Source organism: Stenella coeruleoalba (genome assembly GCF_951394435.1).
Source record: "Stenella coeruleoalba genome assembly, chromosome: 2".
In the NCBI taxonomy this organism is placed as follows: domain Eukaryota; kingdom Metazoa; phylum Chordata; class Mammalia; order Artiodactyla; family Delphinidae; genus Stenella; species Stenella coeruleoalba.
The window spans coordinates 65,028,767-65,040,533 of NC_137147.1; the positions used below are offsets into that span (position 1 = coordinate 65,028,767).

The 11,767-nt window shown below is 37.0% G+C and overlaps 1 protein-coding gene across 7 annotated transcripts in view; it reads right to left on the minus strand.

The window, feature by feature from the left end:
• Nucleotides 1-775: 775 nt before the first annotated feature.
• Nucleotides 776-11,767, minus strand: part of AKAP6 (A-kinase anchoring protein 6) — a 598,487-nt gene continuing 587,495 nt past the window's right edge. For 6 of the 7 annotated variants that reach the window (XM_079913691.1, XM_079913693.1, XM_079913688.1 and 3 more), the window contains one exon: nt 4,379-7,694. The gene's annotated coding sequence lies outside the window, so the exon portion shown is untranslated. Of the gene's footprint in view, nt 853-4,378; nt 7,695-11,767 lie in introns of those variants that run through there. The other variant, XR_013827168.1, reaches the window with a different exon arrangement.

An 11,767-nucleotide genomic window follows, 5' to 3' on the forward strand; every position in this document is an offset into this window, starting at 1 on the left:
GCAAGCAAGCAAACATGCACACGCACAGGGAAGTATTTGTTTTGAATTGCTGACAGTGAAAGTAACTTGATCAACTAATAGAACCAGACTAATTCTATAAACCTTAGAGTATTTTTTTATAAACCAGTGGTTAGGGAATATAGGGATTTAAAGAGGATCTTATGCATTTTTATGTTCCTAATGCATTATGTTCCTAATCATTTTAGTCCTTGGATAAATTTTGCTGAATAATATTTGTTTTATGCCAGTAATGGCCCATTTTTTTATAGGGAGGTGGGATTTTGTTTTTAATGGAAGGTTAAGTGCAAGGACAAATAAATGTTTTAATAACTTTAGTATAGTTTTTATTAAATCATGTAATTAATTAGTAATACCTTTTATTAAATTAATAAAATCCATTATTATGTGTCTTGATGGTGTGGAAAAAATACCAAATTTTACATCTGGTGATACTAGTTCAAATTTCCCACATAAAATAGGTCAAGAAGGAGAAAGAACAATGCCACAGTCTATAAAGTTCATGAACATGGCAGCTTATGTGGTAGAGACACAAAATGTTTTGTGAGCATCTGGAAAATCTTGATGTTCCATATCTTATGCCTCTGTAGTTAACAAGGAGTGAAGTTACTTAGGCTAAATCATCAAAATGAGCCATTTCACCAATGTAAGTCTGAGGCCAAGTTTTGTTGCATTTTACATCTACTTCTCTTAAATTCACATTTTTTGAAGAACGTACTCACCAGAAAGCACAAGTTCTTTGTGGCTGCGGAGCACCTGGGGCTGTACATCCACACACAGGGGTGTTGATTCTCTTGTTCTTTGGAAGTCCTTTCCCAGGTTTGGGGACACTTCCTTTCAAGCAAGAGAGTGCAAGCCTCCATATCAGTGGTTCATAAACATGACGTCACCAGGGATTTGTAACCAATAATAAAGTACCAATATTTAGGAATCACTTTTTGTTTAAGTATGAATTAGATTGTCTTCAAAGAATTAGCTATACATAGACTAATGTCACCCCACTCAGCTGCATTAAGATCCCCTTCATGAGTTGGGGAGAAGGGGACACGGCCTTTCCTGACTGGAAGTTACTAATCAATGCTTGGCAAAAGTTGGAAGTGTCTCACACGTGGGAACACCTTCCATGTTGTGTGTGTTGCAACAGAAGAGGGACTGAGAAAAGTTGCTTTGAAGTCGCATGCCCTGGCTTACTTCAAAACACAAGTACAAACAGTCCTCATATTTTCTGTTTTGGTGAGGGCCCATTAGTCAAGGATCAGAATGGTCTCAAGGCATTGGCCAAAAGGCCTTGGCCAGAGAAACCTTAACATTGTGGGCCTGACTTGCATCTGTCACTTGTTATTTTACTCTGGAAATGCAAATACATGACAAGTCTCAAATTAAGAGGCTGTTGCTATATGCAAGGCAGTGGTTGCTTTTTAAGAAGGAGAAAGTGGCTAAAAGATCACTGTCTTTGACTGTCCCCTCTCTAGGTACATGGCAGTGGGAGATGGCAGTGCTGTCAAAAGTGAATTAAGAAAAAAAGTAAAGGGACTTCCCTGGTGGCGCAGTGGTTAAGAATCCACCTGCCAATGTAGGGGACACGGGTTCGAGCCCTGGTCCAGGAAGATCCCACATGCCGTGGAGCAACTAAACCCGTGTACCACAACTACCGAGCCTGTGCTCTAGAGCCCGTGAGCCACAACTACTGAGCCCACGTGCCACAACTACTGAAGCCCACGTGCCTAGAGCCTGTGCTCCACAACAAGAGAGGCCAGTACAATGAGAAGCCTGCACAGCGCAAGGAAGAGTAGCCCTCGCTCGCCACAACTAGAGAAAGCCTGAGTGCAGCAATGAAGACTCCATGCATCCAAAAATAAATAAATAAATTTATAAAAAAATAAAAATAAAAAATGGATGTTCTTTAAAAAAAAAGGTAAAGAAAGACTGTTACCGTTGAACATCTATTCAATAAGAGTGTCGTTACGTATGACCACAGCAGGGTGTGTGGTGAGTAATTATTTCCTTAGTAAATTCAGATTGTTATTTATGACCAGCCCTTAGGAAATGCAAGTGTATCTTAAACAGTCTTTGATCATGGTTTCACCTTTGTTTGGGTTGAAAAATAAATTTGAAAATCCTGACTCTGAAATGGATTGGTTTTAAATTTCTTTGGACTACTTTAGAAAAACATTCAGAAAAGGGATTCCAGTTTACTGGTGAATCGAAGTGAGTTTAGGTTGTGTCAATTTTCCTGATGGTTTTGATTGAACTTAATGACTTAGTCTGTAATTGAGTAACCCTTTAAATCAAACCCAGCCTGTAATAAGTGAACTAAATTTAAGTCCTTAAGCCAACTATGGATGTAGAACAATCTTTAAGTTTATGAAACAAAGCACACTTCATTTTACTAAGGACACATGAAACTGAAATCGAGAACTCAATAAAATCTAGAAAGCAAAAAATAACTATTGCAGGTGCTAATAACTTACATTGATTTTGCAAATGAAAATCTATCTACCTCTAAGAAAATGGTGTCAGAATTTAGGGTACTGTAGACCAGGGATGAGAAAACTTTTTCTGTAACGGGCCAAAGAGTAAATATCTTAGGCTTTGCAGGCCATATGGTCTCCATCACAACTACTTAATTCTGCAATTATAGTGCAAAAGCAGCCATAGACAATATGTAAACAAATGTGTGTGGCTGTGTTCCAATAAAACTTTATTCATGGACACTAAAATTTGAATTTCATGTAATTTTCACATGTTATGAAACACTTTTGATTTTTTTCAACCATTTAAAAATTTTAAAACCATTCTTAGGTCATAGGCCAAACAAACAGGCAGTGGGCCAGATTTAGCTCACAAACTGTAGTTTGCTGACCCCTGCCTTAGCCTAATGAAGCATGAGCTGTAAGAGTAGGCAGGGAACTTCCAGACACATGAAGAATGTCAGTGCATCATTCGCCCTTCATTAAAGAGTAGCTATTGAACATAACATCACCTATGTACTCTCCTTGACAAAAAAGTTTACCCTGAGTTGAATGAGAAAACTGAACACATCCAGACTGTGGGTCATTCTATAAAACTGGACTGGGCTCTTCAGAAATGTCCGTTATGAACGACCAAAGAAAGAAAGAATAAAAGCACAGGGAAACTGTTCAAGATTAAAAAGATAGTAAAACTAAAAGTAATGTGTGACCTTTGCTTGGATCCTGGATTAAAGCAAAAAACAACTGTAAAAGGACACTATTGGGGCATTTGGAGAAATTCATTTGAGTATGTATTATCAGGTATTACTGTATCAATGTTAAGTTTCTTGGGTGTGAGAATGGTGTTGTGGACTTGTAGAATAATGCCTTGCTCTTAGGTGATACATGCCGCAGCATTTACACATCTGCAATTTAATTTCAAATGGTTTGATCACACAAAAGTGTGTGTGTGTGTGTGTGTGTGCGCGCGTGTGTGTGTAGAGATGAAACAAATGTGGTAAAATATTAGGAATAAATAAATCTGAGTGATGAGTATGCAAATATTACTGTACTACTCATTCAACTTTTATAGGCCTGAAAATATTCAAAATAAAAATTGGACAAAGAATATATAGAAAAAAAGAGACAGCTGTAAATTTAGTTGGTTCAAGTTAGAAAAATTTGAAAGGTAAGAATTATATGGTACTTGAAAAATTAAGTATTTGTTAAAATTCTAAAAATAATACCAATTCCATTTAGAAATTAAAACAATCTGACTTATAAGAAACAGCTGGATCATTTCAGGGTGTTCTGATATTTTCATCTAATTTGTTCCCAGGAAAATTACAGCATTGGTAAAACCTGAGTTGGGCTAATCAAACACAACAAAGTTATTAAACTAAGCTTCTCAAAAGCCCTGAAATTAGATTGTTCTGTTGTTGCATAAGATGCATATTTATTCAGTGACCAGAAATCTGAAATATATTTTTTCTGCAATTAAAACACAAATACAAAAACCACTTCTAGTAGTCAAATCCAGGTAATTCTGCATATTGTTTGCTCACTAGATTTTTGAAAATGTAGGGAAACAAGATAGGAAACAAAATAAATGAGTCCTCTTTTAATTTGGAGAAATTACCCTATTCAAGGACATGAAAGGTACTTTCACAAAAAAACTGTAAACCCTTTGTAGACAGAAACCGTGTTTTAGTTGCCTTTGTACCTCTAACGCCAAACACATTGCCTCACACACGTAGCCAGTCAATGAATGAATGTTGTTGAATGACTGGATGAATAAATGGAGTGGGGGGGACCCTGCTTTATATGGAAACAGGTTAGGTTCAGATTGGACGTAAGGAAAGGATTCAACATGACTCCGGCACTGGACTGGGCCACTGAAGGAAGTAATGAATTCTTATTTATTTACTTATTTATTTATTTATTGAAATTTACAATAATAGAATAAACATATATCTTGGATATATTCTGAGAGAAAACTTACCACTTAAATGTTCGGATATTTTTCTACATGTATGATGGGCAAGACAGTTCCTCAGTTTCAAGGATACTGCCTCTTAACATTCAGTCAGGTTTAAATGGATCTGAAAATCATGACAAATGAAGGGTGGTGGAGGGAACCGAAGAACAGAAATCACAGCAGCTGGGAGAGGATGACTAACTGGTCTCTCTCTTCAGGGTTGCCAGGAGAAAGGAGCAGAAATACTCTGAGCGGCTCATCAGGACAGAACTAGGACCACTGAGCAAAACTAAAGGCGAGGGGAAAGCAGAACTATGCAGATTTTAGCAACCTAAGAAATAACTTTCTAACAAAGAGACGCATCCAACGGCGGGACAGCTTGCCTTGACAGACAATGAACCACTGTCACTGAAAGTGTGTAGGCAGAGTTGGTGCGACCGTTTTCAAGGCTGCCTGGTGGGGGGCAGGGGTGTCGTGCCTACCTAGAGTGAAGGAGTGAGGCTATTCCATCACTTCCAGCCTGAAAAAGCACTGTTCAATAAACCGGAAAGTCATGCTACAAATTTGGTGTTAATACTAAGCAGATAATTAAAAAACACATATTTTCAATACCTCAAAGTCTTCAATGAGCACACAACAGGTAAATAGAACATCTCGGTCAGTTTGCTCTTCAAATGTTTTACCAATAGACTTAAACTTGGCATTGTTAATTACTACGCAAGGAAAATTTAGGTTGTCTCAGTATATAAAGTAATACCGTACCTCAACGGAGCTCCAGAATGCTCTTAGGTATTTCAGAGACTCCAGGATTTGTTCCTTCTCTGTGGTCTGGCTGCTAACCCTGTGTACTCTGTGATAATCTCGAGCCTAGCTTATTTTCTACAGCTGCCCCCTAACGAGGCATTTACCTCTAATCTCTTTCCCCTGTGTTGAATACTGCAGCTAGATGTCTGCCTAAAACCCCTTTTGAACAAATTGCTACCCATTAAAAAGCCTAGAATGATTCATCAATTTAGAAATATGTATGGAAAAGATTAGAAGATGCATAACAATACAAATAGTTATTAAGTGGCAGAACTATAGGCTATTATTTTTTAAATGTTCTTGGTGTGGTACTAATAAAGTTCTAATAATAAGTAAAATCAGGTGCAAAACAAAGACGATACAAAGTTTCCTTACTACTTAGCATATTACGTACAAAAGCTCCAACCTAAAATTTTAAAAGACCTTTCATTAAGTCTCACAATTTACTGTTTCTCCTACTATCCCTGCAATAAAGCTGCACTATTTTCTACTGTCAAACTTCCAGCTCTCTTTTAACCCTTTTTTTCCTCCTTGTCCTTCATTGCTGTTTCTGTCTTTGTGCCTCTTTCACTGCTTTCTTCTCTTCCTCATGTACAGGACAACTACTGAATCTCACTGTGTGTTCACCTCGTCCATAATGTAGGTAAGCCTCCTGAGGGCAGGGCTTTTGTTTGTTCATCATTGCATCCCCTGCATCTAGAACAATGCCTTGCAGGTAGAAGATGTTAATGAATTATCAGTTGAATGAATGATTGTCATTACTGTGACTATCTGAATCTACATTGTTTCTTTTTGAAATTTGATATAAACTGATTATATATTGTATGGTTTTATATTGCATTTCATCATTTTTCTAATTGTTTATAAGTGTTTTAGTGTAGGTTTCTCAAAATGAATAGATAAATGTCATCCATATTACCTAATTCAATACTTCAATTCAGCAAGTTTTTATTCAGTACCTACTGTGTGTCAGGCACTTTAGTAGGTATTAGGATATAAATTCAAAACTACATTTAACAAGAGCAATAAAGACTAAATGGAATATTTCTTAGCTAATTTCTTTTACACAAAATAAATACACCTGAAATTTATAGTCTAAATCAAAAAATAATCAACTTTTTTATACTTCTCTACCATCTTTCCATCAAACCCATTCAAAATAATTATATAAAATAAATACAAGATATACTAGGTATCCTGAAACCCAACACTAAACCATTAATGATAAGTAGAAATAAAATATCTAGGATAAATTTTTATTGGTTTAGGGGAACTGGCATTTAATCATTTGCGTTCCAAGATCTTTATAGTTACCAGAAAGATTTTGGAAATTGTGACAGCATCATGTGTAGTTTAAGTAATTTTAAGTCTCTTATACAATATGGATATTTTGGAAGCTGCTACATGTCACATTTTTCCAGAACCAGATGCAATAATTTGGTAAAGAACACAGGTAGAAGAGATCACTAATTTTCCTTTTCCCCCAATAAACTATGTTTATTATGCCAATTTTAATTACCATGCAATCTAATGGATTTAAGGCTTATATTTTCCACATCACTAGACATCACAAAAATGAAAGCATTTTATACTGTCATTATACATCAGTGTTTGTACTTGGTTATACATATATACAGAAATTATTCACACATCTTAACCTTGCTATTTCCTCCTTTCAAACCAACATAATTTTACCGTGAAAGCAGCTTTTTAATAAATGGTATAAGAAATACAGCAAGGCACACTTTTTTAAAAAACTTTTTTCTCATTGCCACCTCAAGAAGCATAAAAAACAAAAATGTTGTACATAATTTAATAGTAGAATGTCACCAGTTTATAATATACAACACCATATAGTTGTTTCCTGAAGTGCTGCATAGATTATTATTTTTAAAAGGAAATAAATAAAATGGCGCTTTTAAAAGTTGCTTAATTTTGAAAGAAGGGCCAGTGTTTCTTCCCTATGCTGCAATCAAATCAAATGTTGGCCTTTTACGTAAACCTCTTTCCATGAACATAGGCATCATACCATAAAAAAATCCAGACTGAAACGTGAAATTGGTCAAGTACCAGCGGGGGGGTGGGGGGGCATTCCAGACAGGTGAATTTAATGGACCATCAATTTGGTGAACTCCAGAATTTTAGAGAGTAGATGGGGAGGGGAGAAGGCAAACTGAAAAGTCTCTCTGGAGAGGTGGGGTCGGTAGAGGTAGCTTGGGACAGGAATCCATGGGAGAACAAGCAGCTTTGCTGAACTTCAAAGACAACCACCTAAAGAGAACCAGTGCACACATCCAGATCACAAGGCTCATGTGGACAACCGCATTCGGAAGAAAGATTCATCTTGGGAGAGGTCAGTGTAACAAATGGCAGTGACGCGATGGAACCAGAGACCAGCCCAGGGCGGAAATATGAGGCCACCCCTGAGTTGCAGCCAGGCTTACCTACAAGAAACACAAAAGTGACAAGAGAAGATTTCAGAAGTGTCTGTTTCATTTGCAAAACTGAGCCCCTTTGAAGAACAATGAAGGCTGCCATTTAGAACTACTTGCTAATGTTCTGAAATAAAAGGATACATAAAATATAGTGATTTTAGTGATTTTGATAGCCCAAATGCTTCAGAATCAATGTGAAAAAAATATATATATTTTAAAAAGACATGGTTTTAAAGAAAAGAAAAATCATCAAGTTTGATCTTTTCTCTGGATCTCACCTACTCTTTTGCTTGTGAACTCCGTTTTGAACACTCAAGAAGCCTCAAATCAATATGAAAATGTGAGGCTGCCAATGCCAAGTGATGCAGAAAAGTATCAACAGTGATTCACAACCTGGGAGCCTTGACCCTCGGGTTTAACCTTTCCTTCAATCACTATATGTGTGACAGTGGAACTGAACAATTCCATTATTTTATAATGGGGAAATATTCATAACTGTGATAATCCCAAATGCTTCAGTCCCTTGTCTATAAAAGGATACAACTGGGGCTTCTAGCTCAAATAGGAATGCATTTCATTTAAAGCACAGACAGCATTGTGCAAATGAGAATGATTCAATTATTTCTGTACATCTGATGGCTCAGATACAAATTTGTTACAAACTCAATTGGTTCTTCATATTTCTGAGTAGCTAAAAGCAACCTGTCGAGTGTGAAGAACAATTAAATTCCAGGTTTAGGCAATGCAGGGTACAATTACGTTAGGTCCTCTGACCAGCTCTCAAATATAGCAAGGCTTTTGCTTGTATGGGTTTAAACTGAGTTCTGAAGTCTGATGTCTGATGTCAGGTTGCTTTCCTGTCCTTCTAGAAGTAAATGTTCTCATTCTTTCTGTCTTGCTCTCTCTTTCTCTATAACCTTGCAACCTGTTTAAGAGCCAGAAAAACTTGAGCAAATGTGGTTTGGCTGAAGCCACAGGATGTTGGGGAGAGAAGGCAAATTATCAAAAACAGGGAGAGACAGACAGGAACAGGCGGGACGAAATTTGGTACAGTAAAATAACGCAGTAACTCAAGAAAGCATGGTGCATTGTTCAAATGCTGAGGACACGACTCATTTGAAATCTGGCCACTGAGTAGGGAATCCTTAGGTGAGGCAAATACGGTCTCACTAAATGATGGTATTTAAATTCCTCTGCATAATCAAGACTTTCAACTTGGCCCACGTGGAAAGGGGCAGGACAAACTGGTTGAGACAAAGATCTGGGCTGTGTGTGTGTGTGTGTGTGTGTGAGAGAGACAGAGAGATGGGTGATGCCCAATAAAATCTTTGTTATTTGGCAGGGCAGGGCTCATTATTCAGAAGTGCTAGATAACTAGAAAACACTTCACATCCACCAAGACCTTGATTTATTAAAGTGATTTTAAAGGTAAATATGCTAAGAGTACACCTATGTTGTTTAGTGAAAAATTAATACTCTATCACCAAGAGTAGTTTCTTAAACTTGCTTGGTCAGCTTTGGGTCACGTTAAACACTTAATGTCAATCCAATTAATAGAATAAGAATGTGTTGTGTACATGAGAAACGTTTGCTTTTACAGCTTTGCCAGTTTGTAAAAACTGAGCGGCAGCACTTTTTACTGTGTATGTGTATACTTGAGCATGTACGAATACAAGTGATTGCCTAAAATGTAAAATCTATAGGCCAGCTCTTTGCAGACCAATAAAGTAGGAAAGGCAATAGAGCTAAAAAGTTCTGAAGGAAATATATACATCCTAAGTAAATACAGTACCCCCACACACTAAAACAAGCCCAAAGAGCAGAGCAAACCGAAAGGAAAAAAAGTGTATATGCTGGCTGAATGTGATGAGTTCAATTTTTGTACCACAGGATTTATCCAGCCTGAAGTTTACGGTTAAATCATTCACCAAAGATCAGAGGCTTATGATGAGGATTATGAAGAAATAACTATCAGAATACAGCAAAAAGATTAGTGCAAAGTACATCTCTTAGGCAGGTCCTAGGAGGCTCCCCAGAAAAACATTATATGCTTCCTCAAAATTAGGCAGAAATATCTGGATGTATCCAGTTACCTTTCCTTTGATGTGATTTGCTGTAACTGACCTCTCTATTTTTGTAGAAACATGACACATATATGAAAATAGTGAAAAGCACAGCAGTGTACCCGGAAATCAGTGCAAATGCATACTGTGTTAGATCGTGTTAAAATTTCTCAGTTTCAGTGGGTTTTTGATTAGAACACAGTAAATGAATAACGTGTTCCAAAAATTTTGAAAAAAAAAATAGCAGACTGGAACTGCTATTTTAAGTTATAGCTCTTCTAGAAGGCATTACAATAATTTCATCATCTGAGAACTTATTTCTGGGGAAAAAAAAGCAAACTGAATTTGGTGAACTTTATTTTCCTGATAAAAAGAGCACCCCAACTGATGGTTTTCAAATGGCTTAAAAAAGTAGAGCTTTTTCTTATAGGAAGAACAATGACAACAGTTAAGCTTTTATAGACATGAAACCTCTTATTTACCAAATAATTTTACTATGTATTCCTGACATTTAACACAGAAGGCATGTCAGCATTTTGAGATAAAATAACTTGTCCTGGTTGGTAGTATTTTAACAATATGTAAATATTTACACCAGGTGTCCAGTGTTAATGACTGCTGAAAAGTTTAGGCATCCAGATGTTTGTCTACATGATACTGGAAAAACTGAATAGGCCCAGTAAATATGGCTACCTAAATGGCCTCAGGCTGATAACAAGTCACTGGGGGGCGATGTGAGTTCTGCAGAAGTAAAATCAGGCTGCTTCTCCTATTGCCTGAGATCAGCCAGGCATCGAACCACAGGGTCCCACAAAATATGGCTAAATGGAAAGTGGGCTGGCTTATAGTTTTACACTGTGCATGCCTGTAAAACGTGAGGATTACACAGATCCATCAGCATATTCCCATCCCTGAGTCTAAAGATGGAGCTGTGAGTCATTACATTTCATTCCAATTCTATATCTGTGTAGGGGAGAGAAGAAATCCCCGGAGCATCAAAAAGGGAGGAGTGCACCCCATAGGCTTCTCCAGTGCCAGAGCTTCTTGAGACCAGATCTCAGCATGACTGGTGACTTGAGGGTCACAGTCACATGATGTCGTGCTCAGAGTGGTGTTGCTTTCAAGCCTTGATCCCCTTTCAGAAAACAGAAATCAGCCAGGCTCTACCGGCCCTTTTGCGGAGGTTAGCAGAGCCGGCGGTACAATTGGTTCTCATAGAACTTGTTTTGAAGCAGCTTATGGAATCGCAGTTGTTCTTCCTTAATGGTCAGTTTTACAGCATACTGATAGAGAATGTGGTTATAGGGTGGACATGTTTCACAGAAAATACATTTCTCTCTCTCCTACTTTTGTTCTCCCTTGCAACCAATTGTAAATAGAGTCTGAAACACAGATTAGTTGAGCTATATTAGTAAGTAGGATGCTTTTCTTCAATTTTGCATACTGAGTTTATTTTTAGGGTATATATATGGTATAGATTCCCCCCCTCACTCCCCATTTCTAGCAGCTCCACACAGAATCACACATTTTAATGAGCTGAGGGCACAGGTGTTGCAGGAAAAAAAGTAATGATGTTTGCCATTCATCTTTCAAACTAAATAATGTGTTTTTAAATAGTAACTTTTTTCATAATACATTATGGGAACAACATTTATCTGTCACATTTTAAAAGATGTATTTGTAATAAATGTAAATTACTTTTAGAAAATCAGTAATTAGGCTCATCAAAAAATAAACAATCTGCCACAAAAAAGATAATCTTTAGCATAGTTAAGTGTAATAACTGTTATTTGAATAAGTTAACAAATTAGGGTAGATTGCTTCTGTAATTCATTTCCTATAGCACGAGTTTAGGTTACTGCATTAAGCTTCTGGAGTACGGGTGGAGACGGCATTCAGTACCTCACACTTCGGTGAAATACAACTCTCACATTCAAAAACTGAAATTTTCTTCTTTAAACTTGCTTGAGAAAGTATATTCATCATTGGGGCTTAGAAACGGGAAATAACAGAATTTTT